The sequence below is a fragment of the Squalius cephalus genome (assembly GCF_949319135.1).
Source record: "Squalius cephalus genome assembly, chromosome: 16".
Lineage (NCBI taxonomy): Eukaryota > Metazoa > Chordata > Actinopteri > Cypriniformes > Leuciscidae > Squalius > Squalius cephalus.
The window spans coordinates 6,278,955-6,306,608 of NC_137137.1; the positions used below are offsets into that span (position 1 = coordinate 6,278,955).

The 27,654-nt window shown below is 36.2% G+C and overlaps 1 long non-coding RNA gene across 1 annotated transcript; it reads left to right on the plus strand.

Moving 5' to 3' along the window:
- The first annotated feature begins 1,403 nt into the window (after window positions 1-1,403).
- On the plus strand, window positions 1,404-19,228 carry LOC307174325. Its single transcript, XR_013823985.1, has 3 exons — window positions 1,404-1,610; window positions 18,917-19,082; window positions 19,158-19,228. It is a non-coding gene; the product is annotated as an uncharacterized lncRNA (long non-coding RNA).
- Window positions 19,229-27,654: the final 8,426 nt, after the last annotated feature.

Genomic DNA, 27,654 nt, shown 5'->3' on the forward strand with positions numbered 1-27,654 from the left:
AATTTAACAGTTTTAATATCATGTGATTTTGGAAGTTTTGGCTCATGGTTGCATTTCATATAGGCCTACTTTAAAGGTAGAGACACATTTTGTTATACTGGTTGAAGCTCTTTTCACATCCTGTAGCAATCAATAGTACAAGTGGCCATGTATATCTTCTGTGGATGTCTCAGGACCGAAAAATGTTCATCCAATTATTATATTCGGTCCGAATGCAATGATGCGATGTCTTACCTGCCTGTCAGCAGACATCACACGTCATCAGCACTTTCCTTAAGGCTATGCAGAGTTGAAGACAGACGTCAGTCACCGAGCACCGCAAACAAACAGCAGCCGCCATTTACAGTTCTTAATGAACCAAAACAATGAACTTATACTGCATTCACGTCATTTCTTAACCGTAATTACAAGAAGGCAACCTGTAACATTCTGCTCTAAGCTGTTCAGACTCGGATTTCTGCATTTCTATGTCCACACTATCTATGAATCTTCAGCAGTCAGGTGGTACAACTAGAGCTTTGTAAGTTGTTTACGTTCATTATTATTGTAATGTGCTTTATGTAATGTAATTTAATGGCTTCTCTCGTCTCATGACGCTTTGCAGACTCTGCTCTGGCTGTGCGAGTTCACGTGTTTTGGAGGAGATTGGAGCTTTGGAGACACTCTGATGAGAGGGTGGGATCTCATGCTTTCAAAGCTAACTTGCTAATGGTAGCCTGCTAATTGCCAACCCTACCTTTAAACTGTGTGTTTAACATTAGTTGTGCACATATCCCTGGGTCCTGCCATGTTCATGTTAGCCTGGTCCTACCAGAATCTCATACATTTCATTAGTATAGAGAGTCTGGCCACTCTCCATTGACAAGCGTTAACTTCCTTGAAGGCAGATACTCTGTTGAAGTTTAAAACTATTGGATCTGCCCAGAGCCACTCTGGATCTGCGATAACCAATCGCTAACATTTGGTCATGACGTAACCCTACAACTCAAACTAGCGCACAACCTCAACATCATCGCTCTCAGCTACTCCCTCTGTTCGCTGATTGGACCGGTAAAAATTTGTCCGGAGAAAACCCACGAATATACCGCAAACCCAGACGGAGTACTGAAGGAAAGTGAAAATTGAGCGGAAGTAACATAGCCAGGCTATGTTCATGTGCCTTTATACACCTGAAACTTAAGAGGTCTAGAAGGACTGAAAGTCTGACTTCAGATGCTTTTCTGTTGCACTTTCTAATTGGGTGCACTTTTCTAAAATTGTACTTTTATTATTTGTGGATATTTGTTTAGGCTGTGAAATTCAGAAATTTTGAATGTTGAATTGAACTTTGAATTACAGTGCACTGCAACATATGGCAGTGCAGAATCCATAACAGTGCTTTTTCTATATTGTTCCAAGGAGATCTTGGGTGGCATGCTTATGGATGTTCCTCGCTGCCGCTTGCCGGATAATAACCTCGGTACGGTGGCCGCCAGCATCCTCCTGCCCTCCGGGCCACACGGCTCTCTCTACAGCTGGAGGTGGTACCCGCAAACATGCCTCTCTCTGACAGGCCTCTCACCAAGATGAATTCATCGCCAGCACGGGTTGAAATACTCTGGCCAAAACAAGTAATTTGATTGCCCCGACCGCAAATTAAGTTAGTGTGATTCAATTTTCGATTTGGAGCTATCCAGCAGTCATACATCACAGCAGACATATTTCATTACCCAGCTAAAGCAGGTGGGGGGCGGGGCCAGGGGTGCACCGTGCAGGTCTCCACAGGAAGACATCATAGTAGCATTGTTATGGCACACATTCACGTCGCTTACACTCCTTTCCTCCCAGCTACAACATGGCTATTTATAACACGCAGACACATAGGGCTGTCACCGCACACGCTCATGGGCACATCAGATATATCCACTGTGATCGTCTTGCTGAGAGATGATGTAAACAGCATTATCGCCACTGTTTCAGAAAGGAAAAGAGTGTGTGTGTGTGTGTAAGAAAAATGACACGCTAACACAGGGTGATGCAAAACGCACTTCTTGAATTGTTGTCCGTTTCCTTGGTGACCGGCCGTCACTGATTGCACTGACATGAATAATATTCCGAGTGCTGTTCGTAGTCTGGTGATGGTTCTGTGAAGAAATGAACTTTTTATGTGTCTCGTTTCTGTCCTGGTTGGTTATTATTTTATCATTGCCAGTATTTTTTTTTAAATATTGTTTTATATGATTGAAGTATTCATTAATATTTTGAATTAGATTTTGGTGCATCCCAATATACATACTTACCGTATGCACTATTCTGTGTCGTTTTGTAGTATATATATATACTGTGAGAAGTGTGTTTACTGAAAACTACAAATAAAAAAAGTGCACTTTAAATCCCTGGATGATGCACTTAATTAACCGAAAAAAAGAAGCATGGAATGTTGGATACTTCATGCACTTGACTGTTGCAGAGGGGCGGGGCTTTCAGACTCCAACGTTGAATTACAAAATAACCTTATAAAATTCATACATTACACAGTTGAGTACATATTTGGGACACAACTTTAGTTGCCATGGTAACATTTTAAAATTTGTATTTTAGTTTTTTTTTTTTTTAAGTGAAATTTTTTCATCTAATGTATATATTTTATGTTATTTCAGATTAATTTCAATGACTGAAAACTTTTTTATATATTTTTGCGCACAAAACGTATTTCATAACTTTTTGGTTGAACCGCTGGAGTCACATGGACTATTTTAACGATGTCTTGACTACCTTTCTGGGCCTTGAAAGTTGTAATGACATTGTTGCCTATGGAGGGATCAGAAAGGTCTCGGATTTCATCAAAAATAGCTTAATTTGTGTTCCGAAGATGAATGAAGGTCTTACGGGGTTTTGGAATGACATGAGGAGTAATTCATGACAGAATTTTCATTTTTGGGTGAACTAACCCTTTAATAATAACAACATTGATCATTAACTATGAATCCAAGTGGCATCTGCAATAATTAATTCATTTTATTTCATAGTACTTCAACTTATTTATTTAATTTAGTTGCCAAGGCAGCATTTCTAATTTGCATATATGTTTGTTTTTTTCATCTAATGTTTGTTTTTATTTCAGCTTTATTTCATTCAGAGCCCTGCACATATATAATGTGCATGATATAATTCATTCCCTCGATTTACAAAATGGTGTGCACAATATAATAATTTGTTCCCTCGTTTTACTAAATAGTGTGCACGATATAATTCGTTCCCTCGTTTTTATAAATCATATCCATGATACAATGATTCGTTCCCTCGATTTACTAAATTGTGCATATAATTTGTTCTCACGTTTTCCTAAATCGTGTCCACGATAGCCTATTATTCGTTCCCTCGATTTACTAAATCGTGTGCACAATATAATTCACTCCCTCATTTTTCTAAATCATGTGCAGTGCACGATATGACAATACATTTCCTCGATTTACTAAATCATGTGCATGATACAATTCATATTTTTTATATAGTTTTAGTTAACAATAACACTGATCGTTGGCTATCATTCTGAGTGGCATCTGCAAACAAAGGTAACATTTCTAATTTGCGTTTACCTTTTTAAGTTTATATTTTATTTTACGTTTGCTTTATTTCAATTGCCGAAACAATTTGTAACATCAGTATCTATCAATCCAAGTGGCATCTGCAAGCCAATATTCCAATGTTTTCTTGTGTTCTGGCAAAATGGTTGTGGAGTCGTGCCATGTGACGAATACACCCTGCCTGAAGTGTGCACTTTAGTGTTCTTATTCAGCATGCACGCTGACTTTTGAATAGTCGCTTATTGAGGGATTTGTAAACAGAATACGGTGTTTAAGTTTGTTGCCCCTTAAGCCGAATGTGGCAATCTATGTGGCGAGATTGGGCTGTTGAAGTAAACCGACTGCGCTATATTTCATTATCCTGATCATTTCCCACAGATGTAGGCTATCTGAAAACATTGATTAAAGTGCGTATAAAGAATTTTTATAGCTCCGGGGAGGAAAAAAAGTGGTGTTTGGATCACAGCTGAGGCCGTATTGAATCTGCGGTCAATTAGGGAGATGAAAACACATTTTCTGAGCACATTAAAATAAGAAGAACCCAGTAAGGGGGGAGAGCTGTTTCCATGTTTCTAGTTTGTTAGGCTCGAGGGGAGTCTAGTGGAGAACTCTCGCGGCAGTCCATGCTGCTAACCCGTTTAAATACAGCACGAATTTCCTGCGGATCTCGGGCGGTGTAATTGGAAAGGCGTGTTATTGATTGCATTGGAGACTATGGCTAATGAATAGATTTAGCTTGAGTTCCCGCTCCTGTTTTTTCCGCTCTCAGTCGATGACAGTGGCGCCGCAGAGCAACAGGCCGAGATTACTGTAACAATCCTGTTATTCTCTCCTCTAATTAGGACGGGTCACTCTATTTACCGATATGATGCAATTCATGTTGCGAATGGAACTCGGTCCATTTGTGCTCAGTCATTATTTTCCGGTTTAATGGGGGTGTCGAGACAGGGTGGTTTTGTGAGACCGTGAGGCGGTGAGCTCTTTAAAGACAATTGGACTTGTAATAGACAGAGAAATAAATGCTTGGCTGATTCATTGCAGCTGTTGTTGTCAATTATCTGGAACACCTAAACATGTTAAACATCAGTACTTCCGTCTCTCTACCGACACATTATTTTTATTATTACTATTATTATTATTATTATCAAACGTCTCTGTTGGCATGATATTGTGTATTAAAGCTGCTTTAAGTGTTTTTAGTACACCTTGCATCTCTGCCTGTCAATTATTTTTAATTCTTTGATTTGCTGACGTCGGATTGGCTGACATGTCTTTAGAGGGCGGGGTTTTTGAGAGAGAGAGAGAGAGTGGTATGGTTGAAGTTAAACCAAAATGGAAATTATAAAACCTTTGTAGTTTCCACAGTAGTATAATTTCATTTATTTTTTATATGTAAATACAATTATTGAATTTGTGATGGCCTCAGCCTGGCTTGTTGAGTACTATTGGAACACAAGCACTGCTAGCCAAGCAAACTTGTAGATGCAGATCACATGGATGAATCAATATGTATCAGATTCAAATCCATTGAGTTGTTTATCATCTGAACAGAAGAACAACACATGAAATCTGACTTCTACAATCCTGATCCAAACAATGTGACTTGGATCTGTTTAGATTCATCCAGAGCCGTTGGATTCATCCAACCAGATTTGTAATTTTTTGTTTGTTTATTTATTCATCCGTGTTTCAATTTCTTTATTTAGGGTTAAGATTTTATTTATTTATTTATTCATGTTTATTCGTTTATTAATTAGTGTTGGTTTGTTTATGCATATTTATTTATTTATTCAGTTTAGTTTGTTTATTTATTTATGTGCTGTATAAACCATGAACAACTAAAATATGTCAAATTGTTTGTAGTGTGAACAGCAAAAAAAATCTGGATCTGTTTAAATGAATCCATGTGGTTTTTAGGATTCTGATTGCATCCTGTTGTTTGTGTTCTGAGCGATAAAAAACAACAACAAAAACATGAAATATGATGCAAACCTTATCCAAAGCACATACGGATCCAACTCTCATCTTGTTTTGTGGTCTGATTAGTAAAATTTCAAAAAGTAGAAACCTTTTGTTTTTTCACTTAGATGCGTCACAAACGTGTTTCTGCTGTGTGTCTGAGATCATGATTGATGCATTTGAGCAGCAGTGATCTAAAGGAACTCTCGGCACGTTCTCCTGCAAATGATGATTGCTTTGCCTCACTGCTGATGCAGAAGCCCTTGCTGGAATACCAAATTATATCTGTACGTTTTGTAGATTGTATTCACGCCTGATTATGTCTTATCTGCTCTTTCTCTCCCTGCATCGTCTCACCTCTCCCTCTCCTCTCGCTCGTCTAGTTCCTCGCACTCTTTAAAGCAGTTAGATTAGTTCTACTGTTCTTGTCTTGTCTCATTATTTAGTGAGTGCCGGAGCCGAGGAGCTTGTGCTGTAACCTCGAGAGACGGGGGACACTTATTTAATTCGGCCCTCGTCTTACGTCTTCCTCAGAACGATTGGCTCTCATCTCTTCAGTTTCTCAAACTGTCCATTTAGGTGCATTAGCCTTAACGTAAGATTAAGACATGTTTTGCAGGAAGCCTGTATGCAAAACAGAGGCATCATATCAGTATGCATGAGGTTGTCACATCTTTCTGAAAAATTCATCGGAGCAAATGGAGCTACAATGCAAATAGTTCCCCCGCTGTGCAGTGATGTCTGTGCCGTGCCAGGTGCCCTGTTCAAACAAATGTAAATGGAAAGAAAGCAAAGGTTCCATTATGGCGTGGAAAACAGTGAGACGTACTCGGGTCGGTGGGCCGTGGCTCGGCGTTTTGCGCGTGTGTGCGCCGGGGACGATCGTGGGACGTTCTCTGCGGTGAAATTTCATTGCACATTTACATATCATCCTTCCTTCTCTGTCACCAATGGAATTTTGATGGGGAAATTATTTAAATGTTAAACCAAAAACTGTCACCTAGAGCATTAGATGCATTAGTCAGAGGGAGAAAACAATATGACTTATTTACTTCCTCTCTCGCTCTACTTTTCACTTTTCGCTGCTTTTTCTCTCTTCTTCCTGCTCTGAATTTTGGAAGGCATCTAATGATCAAAACGTTGACTATTTGAAGTGCATGAAACAGACAGTAATTGCATTTTAAGGATTTCTCTGAAATGTTACAGCAGAGAGCTTTCTGTGATCAAACTCTCAGGTCTGATAACCGCAGTGATCTGATAAAGGTTTGATTATGTGTTTGACAGCAGTAGGTGCTTCTGGCATCCTTACTTGCGGGTACTGGGCTCTAGGAGGTTAAATTGGGCATTTGGACGTGCCAATTCTGGTGTCCTATGCAAGATATAACATGAACCCCCATAATGCATAAAGCACAATGCTTAATGTATAATTCACTTTTATTGTTTTGCAAATGGAAATGAAGTCGGTTTTATGCAAAATAATTTTTCCTTTCCACAGTGCCTGGTCAAAAAACATAGTTATCTTGTTGTAGTTAATCAAAATAGCTGTTTTTAACCAGTTAACACTGTGCTGAAAGCTAAACTGACCATTTGGGTGAACTAATGTGATATGTAATTTAAATGATATTAATATGCGTTTATGATTAAGAAAAAATGCACTCTAAAGTGATTTTCTATTACCCATAAAGTTGTCTCATCCAATGGTAATGCTCTGTTGAGTGGGATCTGCATGACAATGGAATTTTGCTATTTGTAAACAGATCCGACATGAATTAATTTGGTTGCTTCTAATCTGAACAAAGATCCATTTTGATGATATATATATATATATATATATATATATATATATATATATATATATATATATATATATATATATATATATATATATACTGTTCAAAGGTTTGGGATCTATACGATTTTTTTTGTTTAAAAAGTCTCTTATGCTCACCAAGATGATGAAAACTACAGTAAAACTGTAATATTGTGAAATATTAGTACAATTTAAAATAACTCTTTTCTATTTGAATATATTTTAAAATGTAATTTATTCCTTTAATGCAAAGCTGAATTTTCAGCATCATTACTCCAGTCTTCAGTGTCACATGATCCTTCAGAAATCATTCTAATATGCAGGCTTTTTTGTAACATCATAAATGTCTTTAGTTATTTGATCAATTTAAAGCATCCTTGCTTAATAAAAGTATCGATTTCTCAAAAACGTTTTTGAACGGTAGTGTATATATATTTTTTCGTATCGAATATTTGTATCTTTGTTTAGTGATCTTTTGTTAGTAGTAGCCTACACTAAAAAAATAAATAATAAAGCCTACACTTTTCAGTTGTGTCAGTATATTCATAATAGCATGCCCACTCAGTGTATTTACTGTGCACTGGGTCATTGAGGACTGTGAGAGTCGTACCAGCTCATTGACTTGGGCTTGTGGGTTTGTGATGCTTATTACTTACAGTCAGGATTCCCTACTAGGAAGATACTAGGCTCTGAAAGCAACTTACTAATGGTACAGTTTTGCACTCTCAGAATTCAGTGAGCTGTGCTAAAGCTGGTAGTGGATGAATACTGTATGATAAATCTATTTTGTAGCAGCCAAAACGCTAGACGCATGAATGAAAACATGAATCAGAGACTGGAGTCGCAAAATGATTCATGCATGCACGAGTCAAACTCTGAGATATGCACGAACAGGCAACAGGCTCTTAGTGCAATTTCTTTTTTGTTTACTCCGTTACGTTAGTGGATGTTTACACCCTCAAGTTGTTCTAAACCTATATGAATGTCTTTTTCTGCTGAACACAATGGAAGATATTTTGAAGAATGTTGGTAACCAAAGAGATCTCTGGCTCCATTGACTAGTAGGGGAAAAAATATATGGTAGTCAATGGCCCCCCGAGATCTGCTTTAACATTATCTAGATTAATAAAGGCTGTAAACATTTTGATGCATTAAAGGCCTATAGTTCACTCAGAATTGCACATTCTGGCATAATTTACTCAATATTTTGAAGAACGTACTGGTTCAAACAGCCAGTGTTGGTGGTAACGCATTACAAGTAACGCTGGATTACTTTTTTCAACTAGAGAGTAAAGTAACACCTTTTTTTTGTGAAAGAGCCGTTACATTTGCCAAAAATATAAATAAATAAAAAGTGCTATTCAAAAACAATCAACAAAAAAAAAAAAAAAAAAAAACTGGTGTGAAAAAAATGTAAAAGTAACATAATGCATTACTTTCTATAAAAAGTAACTTATGCAATTAGTTACTTCTTTAGGGAGTAATGCAATATTGTAACTAATTACTTTTAAAAGTAACTTTGCCCAGCACACCCAATGACTTTTTATATTGACAGAGATAATATTGTCAGTTTATCTTTTTTTGCGTGTTCCATACAGAAGTTTCATTTTTGGGGTAAACTATCCCTTTAAATAATGTAAAAAATGCTGAAGATTTAAATTATTTGACTTATTTGAAGAATGTTAGGGCCCAAAAATATAAATATAATTGTACAAATTTATATCATATTACATTGTTATATTGAACCTAATTGAACAAAAATATGAATATAATTTTAATAATGTTCATATATTAGAAATATTTAATAAAATATACATTATATTTTATATTGAACCTTATTGTAAAGTGTTAACAAACCCATTCCTGTTCAAAACATACACACAAAATATTCACGATTGGTAGGAACGCAGTTTTTGCAGTTTGACAGGACCAATTACCAAAATCACAGCCACCCTCTGATAGCCTACATTGAGCGTTGGTGCCAAAAGTTTGAATCTGGCTCGCAACTTCAAATCTTCCACCAAGTGGCAAAAAGGCCAAAATAATGATTCTGACCTATTAGACCGTAAACTGAATTCTCCCTCACAATGCTCCTTTTGTGGTTTCTGCTCTATGTAATTTCCAGCTGCTTTAAGTGGCCAATCAGTATGCGGCATCCAGCGAGCAAAACCTTACTGACAAACACGATTATTTAAAATCCGTCGTAAGGCTCCTGTCAACGTAATTTAGTAGTCGATAGCAGCACTTTATGATTTTGTGCTCGGTCACAGTCATGTGATCAGACTTCAGGTTCTCTCTTCATGTTACAGTACGTGGTTACTGGTTATCGTCAGAATCTGCACGTTGCTTAGCAACCCCACACTATTCATTTTGTGAGCTGGTATTCGCCCTGTCAGTGCAGGATAATGGTGAGATTTGATCATAGACTCCTTTTTCATTTCTCTGCAACTCGATTTAGTTTTTTTTAAGACCGTTAAGCTTGGAATAATAGAAAGGAAAAATAAAACAGTAGAATAAAAGTCTCAGGAAAGCATAAAAATCACACGGTAGTCGCTAATCACTCCTCGCTGTCGTTCCAGGGACATGTTCGGGTCTGTTGCAACCGAGGGCGTCTCGCAGTGCTATCACTCACAAGCCCGATGTGAATGCAAAGAACTTTCCAGAACAAAAGAAGCACGAGCCCAGAAAGCAGACAAAGGGGAAGGGTGCCTCGAAAACTATTGCGAAACCAAAGTCTGTACAGGTAGCACTTCTCAAAAGTGGAAGACACAGTTTCTGTCTCTTCCCGATGAGGCAGCGTTCCCCAGAGAGCAACACATGAGCGGAATGCAAGTTAATGAGAGAGTTGGTAAATACACCGTCTAAAGTTAAATGATTTTAAATGGTAAAAAGACTGTAAACATGCTACAATACAATTTTTTATAATGCCAAGTTCCCCATATATGGTGAAAAACTAATAAATCTAACAGGACATGTTAAATGTACAGTTTATGGAAGAGAAAAAGAACGTCATCTTATATTTATTACAGTGAAAAAACATAATTTGCCATTCGCAGAATTCCGTGTGACACTTCAGATTACATTTCATTATAGGCTACTGGATATATTGTACAAAAAATTGATTGATTTACAGTAATTTATTTGACCTATACTTGAAGAATGTTAGGCCCAAAAAATATTAATATAAATTTAATAATTTATATTTCATTACATTACAAAATGTAAGAAAAAAGTTCCTAAAAGTATATTTCAATTATTTGACCTATGAAGACATTTAGGCCCAAAAAATATTAATATAATTTTAAAAAATAGATTAGATTAGATTAGATTAAAATGTAATGGTGACATGCCACTAGTGGCACCAAACACTGTGATTGATTAGACAAGCACATCCCGTCCCAGATGATGTTCAGAGTTTTTCTTGGGATCAACCTATGAAGTGAACATGTGGCTTTCTCATTACCAGTTGTGTTTTTGATGTTTGTCAGTGTATTATAAAGGTACAAAACAGATTTTAGTACTATACTTCAGTAGGTTGCTAGCCTATTAACATTATTTCAGTCATTGATACAATGTATATACTTTTGAAGTTAAATTCGTTTAACCTAAAATGTTTTTTACAGTAGTTCTGGCAATAGATGCCTTTTTTTCCCCCACAGTTCTCCAAAGCTCTAGGCACCGGGGTGATAATCTGCTTTATACTGGATTGAGATGAACAATATTTGGAGGAGGGTTTGATGTGTGTGGTTAGGGCTTTGGCTTGTGTGCGCAGAGCTTGGAGAACCGAGTACATGTGAGGTTCTGATGGTGTGTATTCATCATTCACAGAGAGCGGCGTGATAGCCATCTCTTATCGGCATTGCTCTAACAGAGCCAAAGCTTTACCTAAAACAGTATCTCAAAGGCAGCCGTTGGAAAGCAGCAATGTATCACACCGCAGGACGCTCCCAGGAGCGCTCGTTCGAGAGCGACGAGCGCGACGTTCACCATAAGTGCCGAGGTTCCAGGCTAACAGCTTTAGCTAAATATGAGACGACGTCTGAAAGCTAGTCCGAGTGCATTTATAGTGGATGAAAATTGCTCTGAGACCAACCTCTGTCTTTTATCACACTTTTTATCTACCCTCAGAACTGCTGTCTGTCCGAAAACAAAATCAATTTGTATTCAAATTTTATTCTGTCCGCGCAGGCCACTCGCAAAATGCACGATTTCCCGGCAGGGGCAGATTTTTTAAAGAGCATCTTCTGGCTTCCTGGGAAAACATTCCAATGAAAAATTGATGTTTTGCTCCGTGCTACCTGCGCTTTGAGTTGGCCGTGAGCCGGGGAACATTCCTTCCGCTGTCAGGGTGAAGCTGCATTAGTGAAAACGACAGAGACAGCCGAGCGTTCTCTCGCTCGCTCCACCGCCTGACAATCTGACAATTCTACACAAGCTCTGCGCTGCGTCTTATATCTGCTCTGCTCTCCAGACTGGCCTACAGTTTTTAGGGGGAATGGTTTGGATGCTCTGACGTGACAGGCCTGACTGTGTTGAGGGTAGATCCTTCAGCTGTGGTGGTACAGATTCAGCGTTAATCTTTGTCCAAAAGATGGATGTTTGTAAATTCTCCTGGTACAGAGCGATGTTGAGGTGTCACTCAGGGGAGCGTTCACTGCAAACAACAACACGGCAAATGCATGAGATTATTGGACTGCATTATGCAAGAACTGTGTCTGTTTCTGTACTGTGAATCACTCCAAACATGAAACGTCTGTCCCAGGGCTTCAGACAACAAAGTTAATAACACACACCATGAAAACCCTTTTTAGCCTATATTTTTACATCATGGTGGAGATTGAATGCTGCCTGTTCAAGAATATAGCATTGTTGTGTGCATTTAATTACTGTTATAAATTACCGTTATGAATGACTTTTCATGTAGAATTATTATTATTAATTGTCTATTATTCTTTATTTCCTTTTATGACGTTATTTTAATGGCAGTCGTGCTATGAATCAGGGCATTTATATTTATATATATATATATATATATATATATATATATATATATATATATATATATATATATATATATATATATATATATATATATATATATATATATATACAGTATATATATATATATATATACAGGTGCTGGTCATAAAATTAGAATATCATCAAAAAGTTGATTTATTTCAGTAATTCCGTTAAAAAAGTGAAACTTGTATATTATATAGACTCATTACATGCAAAGTGAGATATCTCAAGCCTTTATTTGTTATAATGTTGATGATTATGGCTTACAGTTTATGAAAACCACAAAATCAAAATCTCAGAAAATTAGAATATTACATGAAATCACACAGTAATTACACCGTAATCCCATGGTCATTGCAGGTTTTGGTTCTTTTGGCAGTGTGGGCAGGTGCAAATCCTGCTGGAAAATGAAGGAAGCATGAAGTGCTCTGAACATGTCCTGGTAGACGGCTGCGTTGACTCTGGATTTAATAAAGCACAGTGGACCAAAGTCCTCTTTTCTGATGAGAGCAAATTTTGCATCTCATTTTGAAACCAAGGTCCCAGAGTCTGGAGGAAGAATGGAGAGGCACACGATCCAAGATGCTTGAAGTCCAGTGTGAAGTTTCCACAGTCTGTGTTGGTTTGGGGAGCCATGTCATCGGCTGGTGTTGGTCCACTGTGCTGTCCACTCAACGCAGCCGTCCACCAGGACATTTCCAGAGCACTTCATGCTTCCTTCAGCAGACAAGCTTTATGGAGATGCTGACTTCATTTTCCAGCAGGATTTGCACCGGCCCACACTGGCAAAATAACCAAAACCTGGTTCAATGACCATGGGATTACGGTGTAATTACTGTCTGATTTCATGTAATATTCTAATTTTCTGAGATTTTGATTTTGTGGTTTTCATAAACTGTAAGCCATAATCATCAAAATTATAACAAATAAAGGCTTGAGATATCTCACTTTGCATGTAATGAGTCTATATAATATACAAGTTTCACTTTTTTAACAGAATTACTGAAATAAATCAACTTTTTGATGATATTCTAATTTTATGACCAGCACCTGTATATGTATATGTATATATATATATATATTAATTGCTATGTTTCTTGAGTATTCTCTTTGGGTTCTTACCACTGTAATTCTGTATTTCTACTGTATTACAGTAAAATACTGTAATAGTTAGTTATTTTCTCAAATCAGCATAAATGAAAGACGCTAAAACAAAAATATTATTAATAATATTAACAACAATAGGCTATTAACAATTGTTTGCCTTGTGACAAGTGTGATTAATGAAATTAAATTAATGAAAGAAGAAAAATATATAATACTGAATCATTTGTAAATATATTATATATATGTAGGCTATATGTGTTAAAATTAATTTATATTAATTACTTTATTAATATTATATATTTACAAATTTAGCTTATCATTATTGTTCTTTGCATTAGGGTAATGTGCTGTTGTTGAATTCACAATGCAAACAAATGTTAAAATTATTTATTTTAATAATATGAATAAAGTAATTTATTGCAATTAATAATATTATATATTTACTAATTATTTCAAATATTTGGAATAATTATATTTTTTCTTTGCAATAGGGTAATGATCCTAAAGAAAGCAGAATTTTTTCATTTTTTTTCATTTTTTCTTTTTTTCATTTTTTGGGGGTTTTGTGAGAATCTTCCCACAATTTTTTTACATTTACAAAGTATAATTTGAGCAAAACCACTAGCAGCACACGATGGCAAACACGTGGGTGATTCTTCCTCTGTTAGTATCGTGCATGATGATCTGTAGGTGAAGCGAGGACAGTATGTGCTTTTCTCTGCAGATCAGAGCACGCTTGAACTCCTTCCATGAGCAGCACTAAACAATTTTAAGGCTGTCTGTGTGTGTTAGACGCTGAGACCAAACCGTTTACTTTGGGGGTATCCACAGAGACCAGTCTGTGTGTGTGTGTGTGTGTGTGTGTGTGTGTGTGTGTGTGTGTGTGTGTGTGTGTGTGTGTGTGTGTGTGTGTGTGTGCGCGCACATGTTTAAGAGAGAGAAAAATAGACTGTTTGTGTCTTCTGGGATCAGCGCTGAGACCACACGTGACATGTTATGATGTTTAAAGGGTTAGTTCACCCAAAAATGTCATTAATTACTCATCCTCATGTCGTTCCAAACCCGTAAGATCTTCGTTCATCTTTGGAACACAAATTAAGATATTTTTGATGAAATCCGAGAGGTTTCTGAACCAACCATAGGCAGCAACGTCATAGCAACTTTTAAGGTATAAAGACCAAAAATAATGATTTTATTCAACAATCTCTTCTCTTCAATGTCATTCTCCTGCCGTTCATGTTTTAAACACAGTGCAGCGCTTCCAGGCGTAGCCGGCATTCTGGCGTAGAACCTGGAAGCGCTGCACTGTGTTTACAACGTGAACGGCGTAGGGGAATGATGTGGAAGAGAAGAGATTGTTGAATAAAGTCATTTTACTTTATTTGCACACAAAAAGTATTCTCTTCACTTCATAACATTACATTTGAACCGCTGTAGTCACATGGTCTATTTTGATGATGTCTTTACTACCTTTCTGGGCCTTGAAAGTTGCAATGATATTGCAAATGCCTATGTCTGGTTCAGAAAGCTCTCGGATTTCATCAAAAATATCTTCATATTTTTGGGTTTGGAACGACGTGAGGAGTAATTAATGACAGAATTTTTGGGTGAACTAATAGCCTGGGTTTCTCCATGCTGCCTTGCGCACAGCGCGATTTTATTCACGCTGCTAGGCAGCCTGGACACCATGGACCAGATTTTCCCCTCAAAAAGGAACCAATCACAGAACGGGGAGGGAGAAGCAAGACGATGACGACGTCTATGCGACACACCGAAGCAGTTTGTTTATATCTATGGATCCAACATGGCATCAGACGCGAAGTTACCTTTCGATGCAGCCTTAGATGGTGTTCTACGCAAGTTTATTTCGTCTTCTTCCTCGTCGAATTTCTGTCGCAATGAGAAAGAGGTCTGACGTTAGCCAGGCTAGTGAACTAACGCTTTAAATTGAAATGTTTTTTTTATTTATGCACCCCTTGATGGAAATAACATCACAACATTTATTTTCATCAAGAGGTTTTTGGTCAAGTTCTTGTATTGACAGTGCAAGAGTCCAGCACTCTGTAAAGTCTCCTCCAGCACAACCCAAAGACTTTCAATGAAATTTATGAATTGGACTTAGAGGTTTGTACAGTATAAAAATAATTTGTACTGTATAAAAACCATTACGCCTGGAGAGTCTCTGTAAACCACATATATACTGTAAGTGTGTGGTTCACCTATGTTATGAGTACAAAATTTCCTACAAAAATCTGAAATCCTTTTCCTTGCTTTGACTTTTTTTGTCCCCAAGAGTAAAACGGCTTATAAATCATACTAAGTGATGTTTTTTGAAAATGTAAAAATGCAGAAAGTTTTCTCTAATGGGTAGGTTTAGGGGTTTAGAAAATACAGTTTGTACAGTAGCCTATAAAAATCATGATGTCTATGGAACGTCCCTATAAAACATTGAAACCCAACACGGGTGTGTGTATTGAATCTACTCTTGTCTTTTGTTCATTGTTTCCAGTCTCATGATAAATGTTTGCTCCAAAATGTTCCTCTAGTTACTTTGTTCCCTTTTCCACAGATGAGCAGCAATAAACCTTTGATTTGACACCTTTGAAACCTTGATTTACCTTTTATCATGACAGAATCTCCCCTTCCACCCAGTGTGAAAAAGGATCAAATATACTTTTAAACTTTTGTGGGAAAGTTTTAGTGCAGATTGAATGACTATTAGAGACCATGATGATAATTTAAACAGTATGCTTAAAGTTCTGGATGCATGTGAAAATGTAGTAAAATGGACAGTTAAGTGAACTTGGTCGACAATGCGTATTGATATTGAGGTTAAAAAGTTATTAATGTCACATGTGATTAGCTATTGTTGCTGTATCTTTGAGCTCCTCTCCAGCGCTTTTTAGCCAACACGTTATTCATGTCTTCCTTTTCCTAATATCCACTCTCTGTTTAGTTGGGTTCACAGGAAGTTGAAAGTTAAAACCCATTTTTCTCTCCGGGAAGCAGTGACAGACAATTTTTTAAAGTATTCAGTGACTCAGTTAAGAGTCCAATTGTTGCGTTAATCTCACCAGCACAAATATTAAAATCACTTGTGCAAAATGTTTTATTGCTTTTTCATAATGTTTCAGAGACATCAGCACTTGGTGCTACATGATTGTGTGTGAACTTTAGAGCTGTTTTAAGGCTGGATTTCAGTTTGAGGATAGAATATATTTTTATTTTAATACAAATTATGTATTAAAAAATCTTGAAAAGTGGGGTTTCCATACCAAAAGAGAGATGATCTGTATGTGAGTGTGTGATACAATGTTGTCTAAATACACAAGCGTACAAAAGTTTGGGGTCAGTAAGAATTTTTTTTCTTTTTAAAGAAAGTAATACTTTTATTCAGCAAAAGACATTCATTTGATCAAAAGTGACCGTATAGATATTTATAATGTTACAGAATACATATATTTTCAATAAACCCTGTTCTGTTTTGAACTTTCTATTCATCAAAGAATCCTGAAAAAAAAAAAGTATCACAGTTTCCACAAAAATATGAAGCAACGCAACTGTTTTCAACATTGATAATAAGAAATGTTTCTTGAGCAGCAAATCATCATATTATAGAATGATTTCTGAAGGATCATGTGACACTGAAGGCTGGAGTAATGATGCTGAAAATTCAGATTTGATCACAGGAATAAATTACATTTTAAAATATATTAAAATAGAAAACAGTTATTTTAAATTGTAATAATATTTCACAATATTTATGTTGTCACTGCACTTTTAATCAAATTAATGCAGCCTTGGAGAGCATTTTTTAAAAACATAAAAAATCTTACCACCCCAAAAACTTTTGAAGGATAGTGTAGCTCTGTCTATTAGTACACATTCATCAGCTGAACAGGAAAGTTTAATCAGAGGTAGAGACAGCTATTAAGTTTTTTTTTTCTGATGAATTGTTCATGATAAAACCAGGAATGTCAATAGGGTGAAACTGATTTCATGATTCATTGGTCTCACTTTGAGAGAGTTAGGTACTTATGAAATGAGGTAAATGTGGGACCTTATGCGGACAGAATGTCCCCAGAAAGATGGCAATATCCAAAATCTTGTCCTTTTTTTGGTCCCCATGAGGAAAAGTGCTTATAAATCATGCTAAGTGATGTTTTTTGAAAATGTAAACATGCACACAGTTTTCTGTGATGGGGTAGGCTACGGTTAGAATTTCTACCGTGTTTTACATTTTGTATGCAGCAAATAGTGGGGTTTAAAAAAAAACATTGAAAATCTGGGATTAAAAATATCAAAAAACGTTTGGCTTCCAAAGTTTTGGATTTTTAAATATTTATATTCAAGTTTATGTTTATAGACTCTTAAAAATAAATGTTCTTTATTGGCATTGATGATTTCATGAAGAACATCCACTGAACATTGGACATCCACTGAACTTTTCCATTGCTCAAAAGGTTCTTTGTAGTGGAAAACTTTTAGATTATTAAAATGTTCTTCACACTAAGAAAAACGCTTCTTTTAAGAACTGATCACTGAAAGATTCTTTGGGGAACCAAAAACCATTTCTGCTATGGCATCTCTGTGAAACCCCCCTTTTTGAACCTTTATTTTCAAGAGTGAAAATTCGAAGTACAAAATTTTGATATTGATAATGGGAAATAAGATTTCCTTGCTTCCATTGAAGCACAAGATGTTTTTTTGGAATATCTCAGATCATAGCACACAATCATCAGGTTTTATTCATGTCCATTTCATTGCTTTTTTCAGTTCCAATTTTTCTTTGTCACACTGAAAATATAGATATATAAAAAAGATTATTACATTATAGAATAGAAGCTTGGTCTTATGCTTTGGACTTGCTAATCACCAGCAGCATTTATCACCAATGATAACTGTTGCTCAGAGCAGTAACAGATTGCAAGCAGCATTAGCATTTCTGCGTTGCATATTTTCAGCTGCATATGTTTTTCATTCGAGGTGAAATCTAGAGAAGATGAAATGTGGGTTTGATGTCGTCTGGAGGCAGCTAGCTCTTGTTTCCCCTACAAAGACCCTCGATGCTATTTCAGTGGCCACGTTGGAATAGAAATACCACAGGATCACACAGAACATTGGTGCAGGGCCGACGTTGGATGCTCCACGTTGTGTAGGAGTGTGGATCTGGATCAGTTTGTTTTGTAACGTTTAAAACATAAAGATGTAAGGAAATAGACGCGGAGGGAGAGAGAGTGGAAACAGTTTTACCTGAAATGCATTAGCACAAATGTGTGTGGTCTCACACAGAAATCATTTTGGCTACTGTTGTATTCATGGTTTTCCTCATAGGTGGAACATTGTGTTTATAATGTTTGAGTTGCTAAACTACCAATTCATTTGAAGGTTTTTTGTTGTTGTTGTTATTGTTTGTGGAAAAACCTTCATCTAAAATCTGTTGTTCCAGCAGATTCCGGAAAGCAATGCAGTCAGTGCGCCGCTTCAGGCCTTAAAACCATTATAGGAAAGTAAACAAGAGGTGCCTACAACCAGACCTTCTGATAACAACAATTCAATTTAAAACAAAGACACAGAAACCTGTTGTGCTGTTTTGGAGGTGGCTGTGGAATCAGCAGGTATATGCATCAGAAGTGGAAAATTTATTTACAAGGTTGTTTTTGCGATAATAAATATTGTGTATTTTTCTTTAGAACATTTACTTCCTCAAGAGAAGAACTTTTGCTGTATTGCATTTTCAATATTATAATGGAGGCAGAAGCAGGTGAGTCCTGTTTGAAAAAGCAATTAAGGCAAGATGTTAAAAAATAACTACAAAATTGCTCAAAAGTTGATTTCCACCATGTACATACCGCTTTACAAATCAGTTAATAAGTTTTGGTATATGTTATGTTATGTTATGTTATGTTATGTTATGTTATGTTATGTTATGTTATGTTATGTTATGTTATGTTATGTTATGTTATGTTATGTTATGTTATGTTATGTTATGTTATGTTATGTTATGTTATGTTATGTTATGTTATGTTATGTTATAGTCAGGATACAGGCACGGAGACAGAGGTAAGTGAATCCAAACACAGCTTTATTCAAGTAAGTGCAAGAGTGCAAGGTGAATATTCAGTGAGTTCAGGTGCAGATTCGGTGAAGATCACTCGGTGTGGGGCAGACAACAGGTGAGCATGTTCTCTTCAGGTTAGTTTATATCAAGCAGTCACAGTTCATTGATACTTGTCTTTTCACTTTCAGATGCAGTCGCTAGCAAACAAGTTCGGAGGAAACACAGGAAGCTCGGGAGGATGCGGGATAACAGGTAACATGGAATCAAGCAGGATATCTGGAGACAGCGGAACAATGATACAGAGGTTAGTGCTTCACAGGTAAGTATACGTTACTTCTCGGAAATCTGGATGCATCAGAGACTCAGGAGACAATGGATCATGGTCTGTCCCCTTTGGAAGCTTGACAAGGACTGAGGTGTTGGTGAGTGTTTTGTAGTGCTGGTGATGAGATTGCTGATGGTGAACAGGTGTGGGTGATTAGTAGTCTGGAGAGAGTGATCGCTGAGTGGTGGATGGGACTGAGCTTGATTGGTCCCTGACAGTTTTATTATATTATATTATATTATATTATATTATATTATATTATATTATATTATATTATATTATATTATATTATATTATATTATATTATATTATTGAAATGTAATGAAATACTTTGCTCAGTCGTATTTAATTTGATCTATTTGAAGAATTTTTGGCTACAAAAATGTATTCATATTTTATTATGCCCTGTACTATTTAATTTGATCTATTTGAAGAATTTATGTACAAAAAAAAAAATGTTTTATTATATAATTTTTTAATTGTGTTATGTTATGTTGTGTTGTGCAAAATGTGAAGAAAATATTTAATTACATTTTTGTGACCAATTTGAAGAATGTTAAGCCCCAAAAAATATTAATATAATTTAAACAATTATATTACACATCCCAGACTCACTTCATTACATTTCCGAGCCCATGTAAATCTTCATGTGTGCTTGGCTGCTATTTTCCAGCTTAAATTGTATTCTTCATACGGCTTTGAGCTCTCCCCATGGTTGTACTGAAGAAGAAAAAACTGTATATTTTTCATTGTTTGGGACAATAAGTATTCTTCGGAGCTTGACATTAGAGTTTAGTAAATATAAGGCCTGGTCATTGAGGTGCATCACAATAATGGCTTTTTGATCATTTCATTACCTATATATAAACTGATTTTTTTTCCAGACTAGACTAGATAAAACTTAATCTCAACTCCAGTAGCACCATGTGACCTTGAGAGCCGACCACACGGTTCTTTTCACCCCCTGTGATTTCAAGAAAATAAGGGCGAGATTTGGCCGTGTATCAGTTATCAGTTATTATCACAGACGACTGAATCGCCACATTTTAATGAGCAGATCTCGCCACGTTCCGGAGCGTTTGATGAGCATACGGTCGAGTGTTTCTCTCTTCTGTAAAGAACTTCCTATTTACTGCTATTAATGCAGCTGTAATTATTCACTCCCAGATTATTCACTCCCAATACTTCCGCAATAACGAGCTCAAGAAGATTAATGATTGGTCGGCCATTGTCTGCAAAGTACGTTCACTAATCATTGGAAGTGTAAGAAGGGAAAAAAAAGCTATTAAACAATGCAAATCAAACCACATTCCTCAAACCAGCTCGGTTCCACTGTTCGGGCTGATAGCGGAGAAATTGCAGATAACTCCATTAGAGGGAAGAATTGAAAATACGATAAAGCAGAGAGGCTGATGTATGATGTTTCCTCTGGCTGCAGGTTCCGATAAAGAGCTCATTTCCAATGAAAGAAGCACTTGACAGAGGCAATTTTGCTGTTTTAACGAACACTGTCATTAACAGGCGTGAGATAAGAAACACAAGTGATTGCCCATAATGCCATCCTCAAAACGCACGCTATTATGCTGTGTCATTAACAAAAATCTCATCTGATAGAATAAAGATGTAAAGCATAACGTTTTTTTAACATCTGAAATTTGTTATATACCGGCTGCGTTCCTTTTGGCTCTTAAAACGGACCTTGTGTCACTTTATTTCTATTTATTGTGCACTTAGTTTTCCATCATTTCTGTTTGTTTTTATTCTTCTCAGCATTATTTGTAAGGAGGAAGACCACAGAAGTTATTCCACTGTAAGTCACAGCTTCATCCAAATGAGGAAGTGACTGCGGTAAAACATTTTTTCTTTAAATGGGATTTTGTGTGTCTAAATGTGTGGGCATGTACAGTAGGTCAGTTGCTGATTAAAAAATATATATATATTATTGATGACTTTATAACAACATCCATTTGAGTTTTATTTTATCATACTGATTTGACCTTGGAAGCTTTTGTTTGTCAGCACTAACAGTCTGGACGCCTCATATAACAGATCATGGATCCTGTTGTCATATTATCATCCCTTAATTAAAGTAATAATTCTAAGTCACAGACCTCTCTCATAAAGTAATATGAATGTGTTAAATCCTAAATTGTCATTCTTATAATTACAAACACAGATGGCCAATACAGAATCTCACTAATCAAAACCAATTTGCATCTCAACCTATTTTTGTGCTGGGCTGATGACAAGTTTCATAGACCCTATAGTTTGTTTGTTTCTCAAATATGAGAGGAATGAACGTTCAACATAAGCACACAATGAGTAAACTTAACAATTTTGTTGCTAATTTTGTTTTTCTTATGTATCCACACAGCTTTATCAGTAAAGCTATTATATTATATTTAAATCAGTGCTGTCAAATTGATTAATTGCATCTAACATAAATGTTTGTTTATATTTATACATAGACATATATTTACCGTGTGTGTATATATGTATGTGTATATGTATATATATGTGTGTGTGTGTGTGTGTACACATATTTTATATAAACACAAACTTTTATGTTCGATGCAATTAATCGATTTGACAGCCCTAATTTAAATATATTTAAGTATATTCATATTTAGGATATATTTATATCCTAATAAATATACTTTATATAATAAAATTAGAATATCATCAAAAAGTTGATTTATTTCAAGAATTCAACTTAACAGGTGAAACTAATATATTATATTAGACTCATTACATGCAAAGTGAGATATTTCAAGCCTTTATTTGTTGTAATTTTGATGATTATGGCTTACAGCTTATGAAAATTAGAATATTACATGAAATCACACAGTAATTACACAGTAACACCATGGTCATTGAACCAGGTTTTGGTTATTTTGGCAGTGTGGGCAGGTGCAAATTCTGCTGGAAAATGAAGTCAGCATCTCCATAAAGCTTGTCTGCTGAAGGAAGCATGAAGTGCTCTGGAAATGTCCTGGTAGACGGCTGCGTTGAGTGGACAGCACAGTGGACCAACACCAGCCGATGACATGGCTCCCCAAACCAACACAGACTGTGGAAACTTCACACTGGACTTCAAGCATCTTGGATTGTGTGCCTCTCCATTCTTCCTCCAGACTCTGGGACCTTGGTTTCCAAATGAGATGCAAAATTTGCTCTCATCAGAAAAGAGGACTTTGGTCCACTGTGCTTTATTAAATCCAGAGTCAACGCAGCCGTCTACCAGGACATTTCCAGAGCACTTCATGCTTCCTTCATTTTCCAGCAGGATTTGCACCGGCCCACACTGCCAAAAGAACCAAAACCTGGTTCAATGACCATGGTATTACTGTGTAATTACTGTGTGATTTCATGTAATATTCTAATTTTCTGGGATTTTGATTTTGTGGGTTTCATAAGCTGTAAGCCATAATCATCAAAATTTTAACAAATAAAGGCTTGAAATATCTCACTTTGCATGTAATGAGTCTATATAATATATTAGTTTCACCTGTTAAGTTGAATTCTTGAAATAAATCAACTTTTTGATGATATTCTAATTTTATGACCAGCACCTGTGTGTATATATATATATATATATATATATATATATATATATATATATATATATATATATATATATATATATGTATGTATGTATGTATGTATGTATGTATGTATGTATGTATGTATATGTGTGTGTGTATATATATATATATATATATATATATATATATATATATATATATATATATAGCTTATTTACGCACAATCTCCCATTAAGTAGAAATGTGATTTATCCCATATATATTATATAATATTTCTTTATAATAAATATTAATAATATATTTTCATAATAATATTTATTAATTTATTATTAATAATAATATATAGGTAGATAAAGAAATATTAATAATATATTTTCATAATAATATTTATTAATTTATTATTAATAATAATATATAGGTAGATAAAGAAAAAGAAAGAAAAGGTGTCTGTGGTAAACCATTTTTCATCCATTTATTTAAAACATATTAATACTACTTTGCATTTTCCCCTAAAAATTCAACTGAACATATTAAGCAGTTAATTGCAAAGAGATTAATAGTGCTTACTACTTTTGACAGCCCTAATATTTTTATTTTAAAGCCCTAATTTTTGATTTATAGGTTTAACAAAAGTGAAAGTACTCTCCAAGTACCCACAGGGAACACGAACCCCTTGTTGAGAATCACTAGTGTGGCTGACATTAACATATACTATATTCATATATTCATTGCAGAAGAGACTAATAGCACCCATTATGCGCTTTACATAATTGTTTTTTATACAGTAATTGGATTGCATTTATTCCCACTTCTTTCAAATTGGCAGAAAATTTCAGCATACAGATTGTGTTGTGGCAGCACAGTTCTGCAAAACCATAACTGAGGACCAGACCGGCAGAAAGTGATAAAACTGAAACAATAGATGCAAAGGCACGGCCACAGTTGTAAATATTGATTGCCGTAGAGTCGGGTCTGTTCTTACCGCACTCTTGCAAGAGTAATGATGTTCCACGGACAGCCAAATTGTAGTATTTCTTTCAAGGCGCGAGGTAGAGGATGCTAATAATGAAAAGCAAAGTTAACCGCACAAACACTAACCATATGCTGCCTCTGCATGGATGAAATGCTGTGATTCCATTTGGATGGGTATCCAGACATCTGCCAAAGAGACACCGGATCGGCTCAGTTCTCTCCGAGCGACAGAGCGGTGACATAGCTAAAGAAGGCACTTCAACTCTCAGACCATTAAAATGAAGGATGAACGGCCCAGGGGCTGATGACAGAGGGTCTTTTTTAATAGACTTTGGTGCCAAAGGTCTTCCTGTGCTGTCACGCTCTCTCGTCCTGAAGAATAACCCGCGTCACCTTTGTGAGATCATTGGTAAAGTTGTCATCAACATCAGATAATTACGTCCGCGTTCACTGTGAACATTTTCCATGGGACCCTGATGGCGTGAGCGTGTCCCCTCAGCCCGCAAATGAGGCTGGTGGTTGTAGGGTCTGGGTCTGAATTATTGATATGGTTCTGTATGAGTGGGGAGTTTTTAACGACGGTCATTTAGAAGATGGAGAGGCATCAGCAGGGCGCTAAATCTGACAGCGTGCTCCACAAACAGCGACTTTATTGGCCGCACAGATGGCCCGTGTGTACTGACTTCAGAGCGCCAGACACACACACACACACGCACATACAGAGGGCTAGAATACAATAAATGAAATTAGATTTGTGTTGATGTGTGATAATGCATTTAGATGTATTTGCACGGCATGTTTCAAGGTTTAGGTCAAAAGAGAGCATTGTGTTTTCTTTTCTGAGAGGAAGTGAGTGGTGCTGGTTTAAGATTATTGCTTTTTAAGGGCTGCTAGTCACGTTTCTGAGCTCAGATGCTCTCTAAAATATAGCTTGGGTGTCATCTGTTGTTTACTGTTCTGTAGCCCATCCTAAAGAAGCCTGTAGAAGAGGGCAAATCGATGCAGAAATGACTTCTGAAAAAGGCTTAATGGACATTTAAGATGCTTGATTAGTAAGTTTTTCAGTGTACTTGAAGGGATTGTTCACCCAATAATTCAAATTCTCTCATCATTTACTCTTCCTCGTGCCATTCCCGTATACGTATATGACTTTCTTTCTTCCGATAAACACAGATTTTTTTTTATTTTATCTCCATATAATGCAAGTGAATGGCTGCTGCTTGGTTGACACATGAAAAACCAAACACATCTATCGTGACCGTAATCCATACATCCCCAGTGGGTGAATCAATGTCCCACAAGAAGTATCGCAGAAGCACAGAGTGCCACCACTTCTCTCACAAGCTTCGTTGTGTCACCACAGCCCTCTTGTGAATACTCGCATGGCAGTAGACTGGAATCAATGATTTATAGTTTAAAAAGTTAAAAATATATGCATTTTTCTTACACACAGGTATAGTTTGCCTTCAGAAGACATTGATCCACATCCACTGCAGTCGTATAGATTACTGTCACGATTGTTCTCAAGCTTCAACCGAGTGCCACCCATTCAGTGGCATTCATATGGACTCTCAGAGATGGATTTTTGTCCGAAAATGTTTTGTTTGTGTGCATCTGAAGAAAGAAAGTCATAAACATCGGGGATAGCATGAGAGTGAGCAAATGATGAGAGAATTCATTTTTTGGTGAATTATCCCTTTAAAGAATAGTTTACCAAAAAATAAAGATTTTGTTACGTTCTCATTCATACTGTTGTAAAGCTATAAAAGATAATGTTTTGACTCATGTTAAAACTAGGGCTGTCAAAAGATTAATCGCGATTAATCGCATCCAAAATAAAAGTTTGTGTTTACATAATATATGTGTGTGTACTGTGTATAATTATTTTGTATATATAAATACACACACATGCATGTATATATTTAAGAAATATTTGCATACATATACTGTATATATATTAATATAGTTTATATTATATATAAATATATATATTTTTTTATATATATATATATATAAATAACACATTTTTCTTAAATATATACATGCATGTGTGTGTATTTATATATACAAATTTAATTATACACAGTACACACACATATATTATTAAAAACAAACTTTTATTTTGGATGCGATTAATCGCGATTAATCTTTTGACAGCCCTAGTTAAAACTGCTTTTTTTCCACATGAAAACAATGTTTTATCCACTTCCAAAAACCGTCAGGCATGGAGCCCCTCAAGGGACATGGTGGTGGAACAAAAATATGAGATGCAAATAATAATTCAGTGTTTTGCGTTCCCCTGAGAAACTTTTGTGTTCTTTGCGCAAAACCTTTGCGAGAGAACGCAAAAGCATTGGCTACTTTTTTTTTTTCCTCCCAACTAAATTTTTTTCTTCACCATGTCCTTTTAAGGGGCTCCGTATACAGATACCAGGGGCCGCCAAGCTCTAAAAAGGACACAGAAGCATAATAAAAGAGTCCAAAAGAGGAGAAAATGTACAGTACTGTGCAAAATTCTTAGGCATGTTAATCCCCCCCCCCCCCAAAAAAAAATGCTCTCCAAGATGCTTGAAGAAACCTTCCTGCAAAGCTACCTGAAAAACTATTAACATGCCTAAGTCTTTTGCACAGTAGCCTACTGTATATCCCACAAGTTGTATGAATACTTATATGGTGTCTTTTCATCCTATTGTCATTCTTTGAAAGGAAAAGAGCAACATTTTTCAAGATATCATCTTTTGTGATCCATGAAAGGAAGTCAGTCAAGGCACCTTTATTTATTTATATAGCGCTTTTTACAATACAGATTGTATCAAAGCAGCTTCACATTGATAACATGAAAATAATACAACGTTTGTTTCTAGAAGAAAATTGCGTCATCGTCCACCTTAAGTAAGGCAGATCAATAATATTGTTGAATATTAAATGTCCCCAACTAGCAAGCCAAAAGTCAAGGCAACAGTGGCAAGGAACCAAAACTCCATCAGGAGACAGAATGGAGAAAAAAACCTTGGTAGAAACCAGGCTCAGTCGGGGCCAGTTCTCCTCTGGCCAACGAACAAACAGTGTATGATTATGATTCAGGCAGCATTACAGGTCAGAAGTCAGATTGGATCAGAACATTCAGAATATTTATCCAGTTCCATCTGGTTGGAAGTCGGAGTCATCACGCCGGTATGGAGACGAGTTTGTTGAGGATCAGTGCCGATGGCTGTTGTGTCGATGAGGTCTTCACAGGGCCGATGAGGCTGGCACTTCAGGGATGCGTTGTGAATGGGTCCAGGTGC